Source organism: Parasteatoda tepidariorum, chromosome 1 (assembly GCF_982258835.1).
Source record: "Parasteatoda tepidariorum strain Cologne lab strain chromosome 1, Ptep-v5.0, whole genome shotgun sequence".
Classification (NCBI taxonomy): Eukaryota; Metazoa; Arthropoda; class Arachnida; order Araneae; family Theridiidae; genus Parasteatoda; species Parasteatoda tepidariorum.
The window spans coordinates 9,478,711-9,498,965 of record NC_141755.1 but is presented as its reverse complement, the minus strand read 5'-3'; the positions used below and the strand labels follow the sequence as shown (position 1 = coordinate 9,498,965).

The window sequence follows — 20,255 nt, the reverse complement described above, 5'->3', positions numbered from 1 at the left end:
GATTGGCTCAGTTAGCTCTAAATTGGAATTGCAAGTGGGGATGTCACTCAAATGTTTTTCGTAAATTGATCCTCTTAAAGTCGTTGACTTCTTTTGCTGTTGAATTACTCAAAAGTTATATATTTTATAAATGCATTTATTTGATGACTCACTGCTTTATGGAGGGGAACTCATCAATTCTTCATCAACTATTTCACGCCAAGTTCTTCGTGAACAAAATCCCGCATCATACATTTTTAACATGCTCCCTAGTGCTGATGAAGACTCTCCTGTAAATAGGCTTTCACCCCTACCCTCTAGTACCATCTGCTTTCACGTTCTAAGAAAGAATACCAGCACGAAAGCTGCGAAAATTAAAGCCTGCTCTATATAAGACTCGATTAGCCCTGGTAGAACAAAAAGAACAGAAAAAAAAGATAGCTTTTCTTCTGTAAACGCGCGACCAGAACCTCTTAACGGCCCGGGTGCCTTGGCGATTAATCTTTGTTAGAAGAGGAAGAAGTGCTTGACCCTTAGTCCACTAGTACGTTCCTGAGTACTACATATACCATGAGCATTCTGGAACTAATGGTGTTTGTTCCCCTCACATGGTGTCTTTTTCTGGTGTTTATTTTTCTTTGTTTTTTTCCCTTCAAGCAGTGATAGAAGCGTGCCAAAGCAGTATTACATGAATAATGAAAGAAATATAGAGATTGTCGAACTAAAGTAATTTTGTCCTGATATCATTTAATGCTCTGTGCCAAATTGTTTCTGCGTTTAACTGCAACAGGATTATGTATTTTTTCCTTCGATCAAAATTTAGTCAGATATGTTGAGTTGCAATAACATTTTTGGTACGTTCAATTTCGCTTTTCACTTTATTTACTTTTTAAACAAATTTATTTTTTTAATAATGCGATAATATTCCTATAGATTTTACTATATATTATTCCCTTTACCGGAACAAGTTCTATTTCAATTCATCAATAATTTTGATATTTCTACGCATTTAAATTTTATTTACTCTTTCTTTCAATACAAGCTCTATTTATTTGGTGGGGGGGCTATCAATAATATTTTCATTAATTTATTTGAATTTATTCCTTCTTTTAATGTTATGATTTTATTCGATTAATTATATCCTTGTACATTTAATTTCATTTTTTCTTTTCTCTAAATTCAAGTTAGACTTTTAACATATCTTTAATAATAATCTTATTTAATTTTATTTCATGCTTTCTTTTAAAACAGTTCCATACAAATATTTTAATCAATATAAATTCTATTTTAATTTATCAATAATATAGATATTCACGCGTATTTAATTTTTTATTGTTTCCTTCAACTCAAGTTCTATTTTATTTTTTTACCAATCAATAATATTTCCGCATATTTATTTTTTTTATTTGAATTTATTCCCTGTCCTAATGTTCTATTTTTATTCATATATGGATTAATTATATACTCGTATATTTAATTTCGCTTTTTCTTTTATCTTAATTCAAGTAACATTTTTAATAAATCTTTAATTTTACTTATTATTTAATTTTACTTAATTTCTTCTATTAAAGCAGTTGTATGTAAATATATTTATAAAATAAGCACTATTTTACTTAATCAATAATATGGTTATTCCCACATATTTTCTTTATTCCTTCTTTACAACTTCTATTTTTCTGAATCAATAATAATTCCGCTTATTCATTTATTTTTGAATTTATTCCTTCTCTTAGTATTCTATTTTAAGTCGATTAATTTTATCCTACTATATTTAATTTCTCTTTGTCCTTTCTCGAAATTCAAGTTCCATTTTTATTGGATCAATAGTTTTAATCTTGTTTAATTTCACTTATTTCCTTCATTTTAGAACAGTTCTATTCCTAATACATCAATTATATTCCAATGAATTTAGTTTAACTTTCATTTCCTAGTAAATGTTTCTTTAGCATTATTCTGCTTATATTATTACAAGTCCAAACCCCTTCCTTTTAATGTATGTCCTTTAATGTATTTATGTAATGCTTTAAAATCACTACAATTCCTGAGAAACTGTTTATTAGAAATTATACAAATGCTTATGTAAAGTAACAGTTTTATATGTTAAAAAGCTTTTAGTTTATTTTAAATGCCTTCTGTATTTTTGAGTACTGTTTCTGCACTGTTACGTTAGTCTTAAATGATAAATATCATGATAAAAAAGAAATCTGCTATATAAATATCTTTAAACGAAACTCAACTTCTAAACATTTTTCAAATAAGTATTCGCACTTTAAAATAAAAGCACTTTAAACAAAAAGTATAGTTTTTAAAGAAATATTAACTAGAAAATAAAGATGATTTGCAAATACAAATATGTAAAACTCGCTACAAAACATCTGCTGCAATTTTAATGAATATATTTTCACAAATATTAATTATTTAAAGGCATTTCAAATATTTTTATTCTCATAATGAAAGCATAATATATTCTTGCAAATAGTATTTGGATTTGAAACGATTATCAGAAAAAGAAAATAACAGAAATCTCTTGTTATAAACAATACAATCTACATATCAATTTGAACCCCTTTAAATATTTCACTATGCTGGAATGAAATCTAAACAACTCCAACAAAGAGAACAAAAAATATGTAAATCCCAGTTGTTGGTACAAATACAAGTATTACTCTGATTTTTCTTCTTAGTTCAAAAGTAAAATAAAGCATTTCATTTCACATATATTTTGTAAAGTTAAAAATGAATAGAACACACTCATTATTATAACTATCATAATCTCAAAAATATTTTCGTGATGAATATTTCGATATTTTACTGTCGTAAATAATCTGCTAGCACAAGTTAAACCAAGAAAAACATAAATATAATAAGTCTTTTTAGTTGGGTACTTATGAGTACATACAATGGAAAATATTGATTTGAGAAAAGCTGTTTTCGAAGCTTCATTTTCTAATTTCAATATTAGATCAAAGTCTTAGTTAAAGAGTCTATTTATTAGACATTATTGTTAAATTCTTATAACATTAATAAATTATTTATAAATATAGTAACAGTTATTGGTAATGACATAGTCAATAAAGTTTGCGTTTTGGTAAAGTAACATGGAACAATATATAATATTTATGTTAAAATCAGCTATGTAATAACATACACTGTACTTGCTGTGTTGTTTTAATGTATATGTTACCGGCAAAGTTTGAAGTCCGGCATTCTATAGAATGCCTAAAACTAGCCGTCAATGTATGAAACGATTTATATTTCACACATTTCCTAGGCATTCTATAGAATGCCAAATGAGAAACCGGCAAAGTATAAAATCTTCTGTGGCCATGCTAGTAAAGGTGATGAAATGAATTTTTTGTGCAATATTTGTTTCTGAACTGAAAATAATTGTGACTTAAATGTGAATTTTTCGTACTAAAATTTTGTTTCCCTTAATAAGAAACACATAAATTATGTTTTGCACAACTTTGCTTTTTCTTTAAGAATTTTGAATAATTTTTTTTTTAATGGCACTCTCATTATTTTTTCAGAATAAAATTTTTATTTTTGAGAAATGCTCTATCATTTACATAATAACCTCATCAGGACGTTTTTTTTCTTCATATTTTGCCTAAATAGCATTTGTCATTCTATAGAATGCCTAGGGAATATATACAATGCCTAGGGAAAGTATCTAATACTTCTCATATTTCATACCTTGCCTGAAAACATCCGGCATTATATGCAATGCCTAGGCATTTTATAGAATGCCGGCGTTTCATACTTTGCCGGTAACATATATATATACATTAAAATAACAACATACACTGTAAAAGTTTCCGGATCAATCTCCTGTCTAAAGTACCGGTACTTTAGTAGCATCATCCGTAAAATCAATTTTTACCATAAAATGTTAACAGTAAATTTTACAATAATATTTGTTTAATTAGAGCGATTCAGAGATTTTGCGGTAATTATTACTGTGAAAACTGCAGTAGGTCAGACTCTTGTTTCGTAACACATTCCAGTAGAAATGAATTTTATGCTTCCGACATCCATAGTGCTGATATTTTTTTACCGTAATTTGATCCAGGATTTTTCACAGTGTAAATAGCACTAAGGCCATAACCATTTGGTAGTTATGGAAAATTAAAAGAATTTTTTTGTTTGCAAATTAGAAAAAAATTAATAACAAGAAAAAATCGTAATTTCATGGTATATTGTACAGAACGCAAGAAAAAACGGACCATCCTGGGTAACTTATGATCTAATAATCGCGTCTTCATAATCTAGGACTTGTTCTTAATATTTCAAAGTGGTGACCTCAAATATGTTATTTAATTAGTGCAGGCGATATTTTAAGTTACGAAATAAGATTCAGATTTTTGGTCCCCGAAACATAGAGGGTAGCAGCAATCTGGGAAATATGGTCCCCATAGTTTTGTCAGGAGCCCCTTAATGTAATTTTCTTTTTCGCGTATTTCGCAATCGGTCGAGAACTTTTAAAACGAATTGAAAAATTTCTACACGCAATTATAAAATTTCTTGTCCAAAGATGATTCCATGCGAAAAGAAAGATTAGAATATATTTATTAATTTTTATTATTTTATTTAATAATAGTCGAAAAATAATTTGAATTGTACGGTATAAAATTTTTACGTCATTTTTAATTATGTAAATTTACCTGGCGACATAAAAAATTTTAGCAAAATTGGTTCAATGGTTTCTGATAAATCTTATTTTAAAGAAGCCGTATATTTATAATTCTATTTTTTTAGAGCACTGTACATTATTAGATGTTATAAGGGATTCAGGATGAAGCAAACACAAGCACGTTTCAATAAATTTGATTTGACTGTTTGGTATCAGTATATTTTTAATATTAAATTAGTCTTAATTACAAATATTAATAATAAAGCAGAGCTGGCTTTGAGAATAGAGCGTTCGCTTCCCAAAAAGGCCATCCAGTTCGAACACAGAGATGGCAGGTAAATATGAATTGCTGGCACTGCCCACTGTGTTAACATCAATTATCTTTAGTCGTAAACGGATCATAGATTGGAATCTCCTTGCCACCGGGGTAACCAGGAGAAGTTTACGAAGTTTTCCTCTCCACGTAACGTAGAAAGTCCTCCGTGAAGGCTAGTTAGTCTCAATGCTTGATCCAAGAGTTTCTTGTCTTCTGGGTTGGTTTAAAAATTACAAGGCTACGGAGTTAAACATTGGTAGTCCTAAACTCAAGATTAAGTCGGCTGTTAAATGGCGGCTATATATTATAAAATAAAATTAAGAATAAAATCATTGTAAACATAAAATCATTTAAAGGCATTACAGTTTTTTTCTTCATTCCGTGATTGAATATATTACTTCCAACAATATTAAGCTTTGCATATAGTCACGAATTCCCATCAAGAAAAGTAGAAGGACGAAATATTTTTTTACTATTGACGAAATTCGTTTCTTCGTGGAAGTGATGATAGTTATTTCGTAAACTTGACGATATATACACTCGGAGCGTATTTCAGGAAATAGTTTAGTCCAAAACGATGAAAGTTTCGTAAAATTTATTATTTATTCTTTACAGTGAAAGCTAAAAAATAATAATTTTAGAAGCAATATTCTATTTTTAGAAGTAAAGTGTGTATGATTAGCAATCATATAACACATATCACTTACATTAGATATAATAGTAGTAAAATTATAATTAATTAAGTAGTAAAATTGGATATAATAGTATTATATATAATAGTATTAATTATTAAATAAAAGATACAGATTATATGCAATTTTGTAACAGATGTACCAGATTTTTATCACTGTGATTGTGCAATATTGTACAATCCTTTTAAAGCTTTGCGTTCTTAAAATATTGAATTGTTATATTTTATATATCATCCTGAGAATGCTTCCATTATATTTGTCGATTATATTTACACGTCCTTATTTCGATGGTAAAAAAAATTTATTGGTTCATTAAATAAGCAATTTCGAAATTCAGTAATCCGGAGTCATTATTTTAATTATAAATGTGCCATTTCATATTTATAAATTTCATTTCATTATTCATTTCATATTTATAAATGTGCCATTATTTTGAAGGAAAACAATTGACTACCACGATTGGTTCAGATGATTCTATTTTTCTTATGTAAGTGTTTGTAAGTGTTCTGCGTAGTTGAAACTATATTTTAAATATTTCTAGTCTCATTTAATAAAAGAATGAACGGTTGATGAGGTTAAGTAAATGTCATTTTTTTCAATTACATTAATAAGGATATAAACTGGGAAATAAGGATTTTAAAAGCAATGTTCTATTTTTTGAAGGATCTTGCACATGCCGAGAAATTAAATAACTGATGTTATTTACATTAGATTATGGCATGCAAAAAATACATATTAACTTCTGCGGCGGAACCAAGATGTTTGTACCAGACACAATACAACTGTACAATATTGAACAATCCATTTCATGTTCTACATATTTAAAACATTGAATCGTTAGATTTCATATACCATCACCAAATCAGATTTGGATTATGCAAATGTTTTCATATTATCTGCCGATTATATTTTCACGGCCTGATCTCGAGCGTAAAAAATGAGGCAATTTTCTCTTAAAAAAAGGCAAAGGGGGAAAAAAAACAAGTTTATGCAAGAAATTTCTTTCTCGTGTTGTCATTGTAACTGCAATGCACCATAAAAAGAAACACCCTGGTACATTTTATTGCATTTCGCCTAGCTTCTGTTTCACCCTCTATTCAGACAGATAGACAGTTGCACAAGACTATTCGCCTCATTTCTTTCTCCTCCCCTAACATCAGAACTCTTTTTGTAATTTTTTTTTTCTTTTTCTTTCAAGAGGGTGGAGATGAGTCTGTATTCGAACCTTTTGAAAGCCAATGATCCGAACGACACATTCGAAATAGAGCTTCACAGTACAGTACTTCCGAATCAGGGGTGAAGGGGAGTGTAAATGGTCACTTCTGTGAAAAAAAGAACTTTCTCTAAGGCTTCAATGTTTGATTCGTGATACTCTTTTCAATAAGTTTTCCGTCCCTTTTTTTTTAGTTTTGAAGCTAAAAATATTTTTACAGTCTCAGCAAACTCCGTTATTTCAGTCGAATAGTTTTGTTCCGTTGATGAGCGGTTTTCAACGTTTCTCAACTATGGTGGGGTCTTTGGAATGCTGATAAATTAATTTTCCTTCTATTAGTATGAGAAAGGAAATAAATGAGTAGGATAATCATTCTGTGTTTCTGATATTTATGAGATTTTCTTTAAATTAAAGACTAGCGACAGAGATGCTTACGTTGAATAAATTTTAAACAATAACATAGCATGTAGTTGATGCAACTTTTGTTTGGTAGAATGTGATTTATACGGATTGCTCACTCAAATTGATTAATCTAACAAGCTAAACAGTAATATCATTACTTAATTAAATTTCAAATAAACTGATTTTTTTTAATTGAACTCATGCACTGTAAGCATAAAAACATAGTATGAAGTTGATGCAACTCATGCACTGTAACACACAATAACATAGAGTGAAGTTATAACATAGAGAAATTGAATTCATACAATTTAAGCATATCATAGTGTGAAGTTGATGCAACTCATACACTGTAACACACAATAACAACATAGTGTGAAGTTGATGCAACTCATAAACTGTAACACACAATAATATAGTGTGAAGTTATTACATAGTATAATTGAACTCATACACTGTAAGCATAATAAGAAAGTGTGAAGCTGATGCAACTCACACACTGTAACAGCACAGTAACATAGAGTGAATTTTTTAACATAAACTAATTGAACTCATGCACCTTAAGCATAACATAGTGTGAAGTTGATGCAACTCATACACTGTAACACACAATAATAACATAGTGTGAAGTTGATGCAACTCATAAACTGTAACACACAATAATATAGTGTGAAGTTATTACATAATGTAATTGAACTCATACACTGTAAGCATAATAACACTGTGTGAAGTTGATGCAACTCAAACACTGTAACCACACAATAACATGGTGTGAAGTGGATGCAGCTTTTGTTTAGTTGAGTGTGATTCATACGGATTGTTCACTCAAATTTATTGTGATTAACTGATTTTTTAATTGAACTCATACACTGCAGGAAAAAAATTTGATAAATGAATCTAACCGTGTGCCCGTACGAAACCATTTATTCCACTGAAAAATTCAGTTATTTTAAAAAAGACACCCGTTTTCCTAAAAAAATGATTAAAATTTAAACTATTTGGGATAATACGTTACTTGAAAGTTTTAACAGTTTAAATAAATTTAAAAATAAATTACAGTTTTATATTTGAATAATTTTGGTGGAAATAGTAGAATGTAAAAAGACTCAAGGATAGTGATATATATATATATATATATATATATATATATATATTAATATACATATATATATATATATACATATATATATATATATATATATATATATATATATATATATATATATATATATATATATATATATATATATATATATATATATATATATATATATATATATATATATATATATATATATATATATATTTGTGAATTCTCACTTGGATGAATGCACATTTATATAGGATTCTGGATGATTTCATTTCCAGATACAAACCAAAGATAAATATTTTTTTTTTAGCTCAAGCAAATAAGAGGCTTCTTTCCTTTTTTTCCTAAAGTAAAAAAAAAAAAAAAAATAGCAATATGCATTAACATTGTAAGGTTTCTTTTTTTCCCGTTTCGTTCCATACCTGTTTCTAGAGCAACTGGATGGATTAATATGAAAATATATACAAATGAAATGAAATATCAGGTATAATTTATATTCCGCTCTATTAAACTTTATAGATTTGAAATTTATGCTAGTGATACTTTCACGGCTATTTTTTCCCCAGTAAAATAAATCAGTTATATATAGTGTGACAGATTAAAGTCAAACTTATTTTGTGTGTGTTATGCATATGATACAATCATGCGTAATGATTTTTATATTTATTATTATTTATTTTTTTTTTTTGATGAGCATATTTTAAATAAGAAACAACTTGATTAACTAAACTTAATTTTGTTGAGAAATTATAGACAATTTTTCTATTTCAATTTATAAACTTTGAAAATCCCCCCTTTTTAAGTATTGAAAGGCTAGAAATAATATACTATTAAGCTGTATTTTTCGATTTTTCAGTTTTCGAAACATTTTTCGTGAAAAAAAAAGAAGAAAAAACACTACGAGTTTTTCTCAAGTCAGGAGATGCTGCAGTGTTGCGTGATATTATCTACTTTGATTTCTAATAATTTGTTAAATACCTACCTAAAAACAATACACTGCAAAGAGGGAATATTCAAGTTGCACAAATTTTCTTCGCTTTTGGCAAAGCATTTTCCTAGGAAGTGTTAAAGCGTAAACATTTCGTTAAAATAAGGAAATTAATATCACACACACTAGTTTGAGAAAACGGATTTTACTTAAAAGCATTAGGCATACCCTTACAGAAATTTAATGTCTTTTTGTGGTTTATTCGAGGTTGTTTTGGTGTTTATTTGAGGTTTGTTTAAGGTTTCAAGGTTGATTTGAGGTTTATTCGAAGTTGATTTCAAAAACAACCTTAAAAGACCAACCATCCAAGGTGTATGAAGTTATTTTATTCATATTTGAGGTAGTTTTGAGGTTGATGGATATCTACTTTGGAGCAACCCAGCTTAGGGTGGTTGTTCTTGAGTTGTACGGATTATTTTTTCAACACTTGAAGCAAATACGTGTATTTGAGGTGTGAATAATTTCATCCGATCTAAACTAAAATTATTTCTGAGTTACATATGAGGTTGGTTTTCTGAGGTGTAAATGAGGTTGAAATGGAGGTTTTTTGGTTGCAAAACATTATACTATTTTCTATTTCAGGTGCATTATTTACATCTGTTAACCTCAAAACAACCTCATAAACACCTTTTTTTATGTGGGCAAGGCATCAGATCAAACAACTATTTTAATAAGAGATGCAACATAAAACGAAAAGATCGAGAGTAAAAGAGTATCCACTCTTCATCAGAAATATAAGTTGAAAAAGCTGCATTAGAATCGAGCACACTATCCACTGTACCATCCCGTCATACAATGTAAACATTAATACAAATTTCAAAAACTTCCAAAAAGCACTGTAATGACTCAAGATTGTGGAAGCAGTTTCTTCAAATTTTTGAGAGTCCACGTTTTGTGTCGTATTTAGAATTTTATCGTTTTCAATAATTAATTAGTATGTTTAAAGCCTTGTCCTCGAATCTTTAAGATAGAGAGTGATCTATCGTACATGAAAATCCCATAATTATATCGAAAGTTATTTTGATGTTCTTTTTTTTTTGCCTGAACAGCTGTTTCCTTAAGAAAAATTGTGCTTTATCACTATATTGTCAGAAGCCCAAAAACAGCAATGAAGGCTTATCTTTCTTACTACGTACTGTTAAATTTATTTCTTCAACAATTGTTAGAACAGTAATTATGTACCAATAAATATATTCCATCATTATAACAGTTCTCTCGAATTTACTTTTGTTTCGAATACTCTAAAACCTTTTGTACCAAGCTTTTCGAACTTTTCAGTGCAAGCTTCAAAGTTAAAGAAACAACAGTTCCATTTAATATCCATTTCTATCAAAAAAAAGGTACTTAAATTTAAAAACAATTTTTAAGTTTCAATTCAATTTTAAGAATAAAGTAATAGAATTATACCAATCCCGGAAATCAAATCGAAGATTTAGCTACATAATCATACTCCAGTAAATATCTCAAAAACCGGATATGCGTCTGGAATCCCAAAATCACACGGAAAGGCATTTTATCTTTTTCTCTCAGAATCAAATCCCGTAATTCAAAAAAGAGCTTTCACTTTCATCCGTTCTTGGCACTTTCTGGCCAACTTTGTTGACGTCTTCTAACAAAACATCAACAACAGCTGTGAAACACTCACAAAAATATTGTAGAAAAAATGAGCTTATTGAAAAAAATGCCGCCAAAGAATTTTAGTCACATTAAGACAGAGAGGCCCGTTAATGTAGGGGGGGGGGAAACGTTATACAGCTGTAGTAGGTGGAGGGAAAAGACACGCGAGCATGGGGTGGGGGAAGTAAATTAACTGTAACTGTGCAGCGGAAGTAACCTTATAAGTGTGTTGAACTGAAATTGACGTATTTCTTGCCTGTTGTGAAGCTCTGGATTTTTTTTCTTTTTTCGATTTTTTATTAGTGTATTACATGTTTTTGTTGAAGGTCATTGAGAAGGTTTTTTGTAAGTACTAGAAAGTAACTGTGTGATTGATACTTTGTATAACATTCGATGATGCACGGATCGTGTCTACGCGGTAAAAGGTAAGTAGTTATTCATTTTTCTTTTACCGTTTTTATGGTATATGGTAAGTAGTTATTTATTTTGCTTCGACCTTTTTTTTTCAGTTCCTGGAGATCGAACAAGTTATGTTATAAATTATTGATTATTAAACCCTCAATTTTATATTATCAAAGAAATATTTTCACTTGTTTTTAATTAAAAGTTTTGAACTACACTGTAAAGAACCGGCAATCAGGGTGATGATACTTCTTTTTATAGTAAAATCCATTTTTGCCAAAACATATTGCGGAACAAAATATCTGATATATCGAAATTTTTAAAGTAATAATTACTGCAAAATCATTGAATCACTCTAAATTAATTTTACAGTAAAAAGTATAAGTATTGGATAATAATTTACGGGGAAAATGGATTTTACAAATGATGTACACAAAGTGTACATCATTTGTAAAATCTACTACATTTGTGCACTCTACTTCAATTTCTATTTTTTATAATATTAATTTGATGATTTGTCTAATAAAACCTAGATTTTAACTAAAAAATTAGACTGCTTTTCCCAAAAATATTTCATAATATTACAGTATTTTTCATTTTACAATTCATTTTTATTAATCTTTTTCACGATATGAGAAAAATACTAACTAAAACAAATAGTTTCTTTCGTCCTATTGAATTTTCACACACACACATTTATATATATATATATATATATATATATATATATATATATATATATATATATATATATATATATATATATATATACAGCATAGTAAATAAATATAAAAAGGACAAAAAGAAAAAAAACGAATAAAATTAAGAAAAACAATAAGTTTCATTTACTGTGCATAAGCTGCAAGTCTTTTTTGCGGCTATAATCGTGTGAGCTGATGAAAAGATTATATATTTTATTTTTCGGATTCTCATAAATTTTTTTCTCTTTTTATCGGAAATTTTTTTTCCGGATTTGTTTATTATTATTTTTTTCCTTTTTCCCTTTTATAATTGTTCTGTAATTTTTCCCCTGTTTTCTTTACATTTTGAACTTAATACATATATAATAATTATTATTATAATGATTTAGAAAAAGAAATAAATTTTAAAAAATATGAAGCTGCATTAAATCTCAGTTTGAAAACTAATTAAAACAAGCAGAAAAATATTACTTTATAGATATAAAATTAAAACCTCAATACTATGAGACTTCAATTGACTACTACACTGTCATAAATTTCGCTATGCTGTCCAAGATACACATACGTGGACCTGCATGTTCTTGACTGTATTATTTTCAAACATAATGTAAATATAAATTTAAAAGATTCATACAAACCACAGAACAACGAATTCAACAGAAAAATATTTATTTTCAGAATAACTAAATTGAATAATATTTAAAATTACTTTCGTTTTCGAACTCATTTATTTGGCGTCATTTTTCGAAAATCACATCTGTTTAAGTGGAATTCTACCCAAACAAATTGCATGTTTTGCATCGATTAAAATCCGCAGAAGCTTAAACGTCCACGAATATTTCAGTAATGGTAAAACTATGAATGTTTTTGAAGCTAAGAAGCGAAGGATCACATATGTGGTCCAAGTTAATGAAGAGATTAAAACAGCATATAAAGCTTCTTTTTTTTTCTTTTACTGTTCTTCCTATGGTACTGCTCTATTTAACTTAAATACTTTGTTTAGTTATTTCTTCTGAAATTTAATTTTAGATCAAATTCTAAAGTTTTTTCTTTATAACAGTTATGCGTATTGCATTACGGTGTATATTTAGCACAGTATCATTAAGTACTTATTTCCTCTCTTTAAAATTTAACTTTGTCTCAAAGTTAATTTTTCTTTTAAATTTGAAAAATACTTTCATTCATGATAGTATCTGAGATCTAAAACTATTTAAATTATTTTCAAAAATTATTTTTAGATAAAATTGTGCAATTATTTTTTTATCTAAGTCATACATGATGTTCTACTGCATGTATTTAGCACAGTATCTTCAGTAAGTCTGCATTCTCTTTTTACTAACAAAAAAAATCTTGAATTTTTTCACCTTTTATTATTTAATGGTGTTCCTTTTACCACTTCATCATGTTCAATTTTTCGTGTAAATTTAACGTTGACAAAATTACTTTTTTTAATTAACTGAGACTGCCTTAGTCATAAGTAATCAAGTTTTAAAATGTTACATGTTGTTATTTTTGCGTCTCATTCATCTTTGGTTGAATGGTCCGCACATTTTATGTGCTAATTTAAATTATAATCCATTATCTTTGACAAATTATGACATACATTGAATAACACTTAAAATAATTTTTAACGGAATTTGAAATTTGATGTTAACTTCTAAAATATTTTTAACTAATTGGAGTAATTCCATGCATCATGTTCTACTGGAATTATTTAGCACAGTATCGTAAGTCTTTATTCTCTTTTTGCTTTGAAAAAAACTTAAAAGTTTTCACCTTTTATTATTTAATAGTGCTTTTTTACTACTTCATCAAGTTCATTTTTTCTTGTAAAATCAACGTAGACACAATTACTTTTTTTTAATTAATTGAGACTGCCTCAGTCAGAAGTACGCAAGTTTTAAAAGTGTACGTGTTGCGCAAATAAAAATAGCGTTTTTGAGTCTCATCCATCTTTGGCTGAATGGTCCGGGCATTTTCTGTGCTAACTTAGATTGCAATCCATTATCTTTGACAAATTATGACATACATGGAATAACGCTTAAAATAATTTATAACGGAGTTCGAAATTCGATGTTAACTTCTGAAATATTTTTATCTATCAGTTGTAATACAATTACTCGTCTTAGCACTGCTAGCGTGACAATTTAATGTTTTTTTAAATAATATTATGAAAGTACATATTTTAAAAAAATAGACTGAAAAATGAAGTTTGAACTTCAAATTCTATTTGAATGCTTTTTAAATCAATGTATTTAATGTGAACTGAGTATAATGTAAATCTCTTGGATAATTAAATCTCTTGTCTTGATTTTTACTTATTTGGATCACAATAAACAAAATAAACGTTTAAATATTCTTTAAAAATACCTGACGTTTTTCTTTTTTTAGTGAAAAATAAACAATTTTTTCAAAGGTTTTAAATTGAAAAATTACTTTAAAAATTAAAGTCATGGCATAACATGTGTCTATCTCAAATATATCTGCTAGCTAGAAAATCAAACTAATAGAAATAAAAATAATTTAAAAAATATTTTCTTTAAAAAAATAACAGAATTGATTATTGTTAAGTCTTCTTAATGAAGTATGATTCATTATTGCTAAGATATTAAACTCAGTGTAATCTTACTAACATCAAGAGTCGAAACAGAAAATCATTGTGTTTCATATTAAATTGTTGTGTAGAGGAGTAATTTAGAGATCAGCTGCAGGTGAAATCGATAATTACTCTTATATATATAAAGTAATATGCTTGCTTGTAATTGCAGATTGCACGAATGATTTAAAGTAATTGTGAACCTTTACAAAACGTTAGAACAATTCTACCGTGACATAACAATACAAAAACTATGCCATTGCAATCTTTTTCATATCATAACATACAAAATATACATAAAATACAACATGACCAAAATGCAAATGAAGAAAAAAAAATTCTAGTAAAATTACTATACTTTATAGTAATGACATTTCTTATAAGAAAATATAATTCTGATTTAAACAAAAAAAACAGAAATAAACGATATATAAATCGTTTACTTGGTAATTTTTCTATTCGTATTGTAAAGGTTTGCTAGGAATTCTGTTTCTTTTCAAAGTAAAGTTTTTAATACCACACATTAAATGAAAAGTACAAAACTGAAAAGTAAATTTACCCAATTTTATGCCATGCTCTAAAGTATTATTTCAAAATTTACAATTGCGAAATTTTATCATAGATTATAAAGCGATATTTTATTGTTAATTTTTACCAAAATTATTAGCAAAGTACTTTTGTAAAATTACCAAATTTTTGGTATTCCCATGAAGCCAGAAAAATATTAAATTTTACCATATTCCGGTAGTTTTGACCGTACTTTTTTTTCTTCTTGCTGTTCGTACCATGACATAAAAAATTGTTCCATATCCAATAAAAAAGCTCCATATTTAGTAAATTTGTTTACTATAAAGTCAAAATAAAGGGAAAAGCTTTAGAATTTCGGAAATATTTTCCGTTTTTAAACCCCAATTAACAAAGTTTGTCATTGAAAAATTCCCTTGACAAAGCGCAATTCCCTATCGCGAAGGTATTAAATTCGGTGTAATCTTACTAACAAGAATAGCCATGACAGAAAATCATTGCGTTTCACATTGAATCGTTGTATGGAAGAGTAATCTTAGAGGCTTACTACAGGTCAAATCAATAATTACTCTTGTACATGAACGTGGGTAATGAGCTTGTCTATAATTGCAAGTTGCACGATTGATGTATAAGTAATCGTGGAGCCTCCACGAAACTAGAGATAGATGCTTTAATAGTGTTGTGGCCTCTAGACAATTTATGCTCCTGAAACTTGTTCGAATGATAGCGTTTAGGATCAAAACTGGGGAAATATATCGCATTTACGAAAAGCTCCTCCAGTCACAAAAGTTTCATTAATGATAATTGGCAAATTTCATTCTAAATATACGATTTAAGCTTTACCGTTGAGATCAATTGAATATTTAGGAAAATTATTCGATGCTATCTTGAGCGTGCTGTTGATAAATTTTGCTATAGAATAGTTGCTGTTTGTTTTCTACTTAAAAGCCATTTAAATAAACAACTACTAACTGTATTTTGATGGGATGTATTTAAATGGGGCAATAATTTCGTTGTTTAATTTTACTGTTGTACCACTTTATGCCATAGAAATCTGCCTGAACTCGATATGTAAATGAAAATAAATTTAAATTTCAGCCGAAATTTTTAAATTATTTTTTTCTTTTCCTTTAATTTCAATTATTTTATTTTCATTTCTTTTCATTTTTTGACAAAAGTTTTTTTTTACATATTTTTCTTTAACTTTAAATTTAATCATTTCGCTTCTTTATGTTTGAAATTTGCTCATTTTTTTCTATAAACATTTTTACCATGATATGTTTAAAAAAAATTTAGCACAAACTTTTTTTTATTTCTTTCAATATATTTGTCAACTCGGCTAATTTCTTAGCATTTTTTTATTTCAAATTTAATTTATTTTTCATTAAAAACAAGTTTTAAAATGCTTAAAAAAATTTGCGTACAAACTTTTGTTTCAATATATTTGTCAACATATTTGTCAAACATTTGTTTTCAATATATTTGTAAATTTTGATAATTTATTTTGTTTCATAATCGATTTTTTTTTCATTTAACATTTTGTCAAGTTATTTATAGTGAAAATTTCTGTTAAAAATATTGTTTTCGTTAATTTTGTCAATTTCATTCACGTTTTGCATTTTTTTTTTCTTTTTCGCAGTTTTGATTTTCTCCCCCCTTTAAATTTAAACATGTTAAGTTAATAAAAAAAATTAATTTAAAATATTTTTTTTCATTTCTTTTTTTTTTCAAATTTGATATTCTCTTTCATTTTCGATTATCTAGTATCAGTAAATATAATACAAGGTGCTTTTTACCCTAAAATCCATTTTTACCGCAGCGTGATACGGAACAAAACAAAACTTTTATACCACAATTTTTACAGTAATAATTGCCATAAAATAAATGAATTATTCAAATAAATTAAATAGTGCTTTAAAATTTATGGTATAATATTTTGTGGTAAAACGAATTTGCAGATGATGCACCCTAATTGCCGGTACATTATACCGTAATTTGATCCAGAAATTTTTAGTGTATCCATTCTTCCCGAAACTTTCTCTTTTCTTTTTGACAAGGTGTCCAAAATTATGCATTAAATACGGTAATTACGGAGCACCTATATAGAAAAGTTAAAATTTTATGTCAGCTTCCATCATGGTAAAAGTTTTAATTGGAAATTTTAAATTGACTTCTATCTAAAAAATGTAGTGTAATAATTATTTAAGACACTTTGTGCTCAAAATTAGCCTACGAATACCAACAGACAAATGGATTATCTCTTCTATTTCCTTCTTATAATAAAATAAGTACATAATATAACACTGTTTATGTAACATCTAACTCTATATGATAATTTTAATAGACTCTTATCGAAAAAACATTGAGGAATATTTATATTCAAGACGCTTTCTGCTGAAAATTCGACTAAGTCTTTGCGCCAAAAAAAAGTATTATCTCTTCTGTTACTTTCTCATAAGAAATGCATATTATAAATGGTAATTTTACATAATACAATACTTTAATATAACACTTTTAAGATAGCACCTTTAATATAACACTTTTAATGGAACACTTCAAATATAACACTTTTTGAAGCAAATAACTTTATTAGGTGTTATGGCAGATATTTTTCTAATCAAAACAATAAAATCTCAAAATTCAACTAAAACTTCTAATAATATGCTTTATTTCTTTTATTACTACCTTATAAAAACTATATAATGTTAATAATATTTGTGCATAATATAATATAACACTTTTATTACAGTAATTAGTTTTTTTCAGACAGTCTTAAAAGATTTTTATTGGTAAAATGTTGTGTCATTTTTATTTCCAAGGTGCCCAAAGCTTTAAACTTGACTTACACTTCCGACAAAATATGCTTTATATTTTTCATCAATTTCTTGCAAAAATATAAAATATTAAGAATATTTCTTAATAATATATCACTTTTATATAGATATTCAATTTTAACAGACAATCTAAATAAATTTTTATCGAAAAAATGATGTGTAATATTTATTTTTAAGACAATTAAGGGTCAAAATTCGAGTTAAACTTCCGACAAAAAAATGTTTTATATCATTCATTAATTACTTATGAAAATGTATAATACTAATAATATTTGTGCATAATATAACACTTTTATAATAATACTTAGTCTTATCAGATAGTCTTAATAGATTTTTATCGACAAAATGTTGTATAATATTTATTTTCAAGACAGTTAAGGCTCAAAACTCTACAAAGACTTTCGACAAAAAAGAATGCTTTATCTCTTCTATTAGTTCTTTATAAGAGAAAAAATACATAATATAACACTTTTGTGTTTTTCTGTAGTCGCAAAGAGCCTTTATAAGAGTGTATGGAAAACTTGTAATCCTTTTTTGAAGAAGACAGCTTAAAGTGTGTCTCCTCAAATAGGATTTGGCAAAGTGAAGAACTAATCTCTCTTTCAGTACCTGACAATTACTGATGGCCTTTTCAGCAATAAGATTACCTACAAAAGTCAGAATTTTCTTGAAAAAAAATTTAAAAATAAATGTATCTGCCAAGTTTCAAATCGTATCGCCAATGCCTACAAATTACATGAAAGTTTAAAAATCCGAAATGAAAATATAATAGGAAAATAGAATACGAAGTAGAAAAAAAATAAAGTATTATTTTTATAGAATTATCTTTATAGTTTGCTTGATTTCTATTCATTTAATTATTATAATGATTTAAGAAGTTAACAAGAATTTTACATAATGTAATTTAAGGTGTCTGCCTGCCTTAAAATGACCGATTTCATCAAATAATTCGAATTTCTGTTTTTTGCATTTTTGAAAAGAATGAACTCTTAGGATTCTAAAAATGTTTTGTTTTTAAAATTTCGATAATTAGAAGCAAAGTTATAGCTGATTTTGAAACCGGAAGTACGATTCCGAAACACCGGAAGTGCACTGAAAACGTCAAAACTAAATGTAAACAATGTAGTTTTGAGCTAATAAGAATTTTTTTTAGCTTGTAACGCTATTAAAAATATAAATATTTGCTAATTTTTTTATATAATATTAATTAAACGCACCTGGCAACACATTATGTATAAACTTTTTAAAGGAAGTGAAATTGAATGGCATAAATTTTGATATTTATATTTTCTGTTTGCTATGCTTTATTCAGCGTCTTTAATATTGAATTGACGGTAGTTTTAGTTGTTATTTAAGTACTTTTTATTGTTATTTAAGTACTTTTATTTCATTGTTTAGTTACAGTAAACAAATATGCTAACATAGTAAATCTTTTTACAAAATTATGTACTGTGAAATTTTGTGTTTTCATAAGAAAGGCATATCTTATAATGTTTATTTTAAAATATTACAGTTTTTGTTTGAAATGAAGTTAAAAATAATAATAGTGTGTTGTATGAAGTTAATATTTTTAATCATGTAGTTGTGTATACAAAATACAGCGAAAATTAACGCGTCATTTTTGCCTGTTTTATGAAAAAATATAAATATTTAACTATACTACATTCTAAAATGACTTAGGTATTGTTTGCCAATTGATTCTAACAACCTAAAACTGTTTTAAAAGGAGTTTAGTGGTAATTTGCTGTGCATACATAACTAACATTTTGAAAAAAAGAAAATCGCGAGCTCGAGATGCAGTTTGTCGCTCAATAGAAAATTGGTCATAAAAAAAAAGATAATGAATTAAAATGCAAACTGTAAAAAGCAAGAGCTACATAAAGGGCTGAACTACAAATATTATTAAATTAAAGCTTGTTGAATAAGTCTATGTAACTATTTTTGTTTAAGTAAATCTTTAAAAGCGTTTTCTGAACAACTGTATTTTTCAATATTTTGATTCACGCCAGACACTCATACTCCAAAACTAATAGAAGTTTTCATATGAAATTTGGTAACAATGTTATATACTATATATACTGTGTTCTGAACTAAAACTAATGAAAAAAATTGCTGTTTTTCTAGATTTTAGCACTTAACTTGGGTAATTTTTAAAATTTTCATAAACCTTTAGTTCAGAACACAGATAAGGGTCAAAATAATCTGTACGGAAAAAGAAATTGTATTTTATTCATTTAAATTAAGTGTATGGTGTCTGGCGTAAGCTCTAA

General features: G+C 27.3%; 1 protein-coding gene across 3 annotated transcripts in view; it reads left to right on the top strand.

The window, feature by feature from the left end:
• The window catches only part of LOC107436783 (teneurin-m), a 579,494-nt gene that overhangs the window by 245,505 nt on the left and 313,734 nt on the right, over positions 1–20,255 (top strand). Inside the window, exon 1 of one of the 3 annotated variants that reach the window (XM_087159061.1) lies at positions 11,321–11,352. The exons of the other annotated variants lie outside the window; for them this stretch is intronic. The gene's annotated coding sequence lies outside the window, so the exon portion shown is untranslated. Of the gene's footprint in view, positions 1–11,320; positions 11,353–20,255 lie in introns of those variants that run through there. 3 annotated transcript variants of the gene reach the window in all.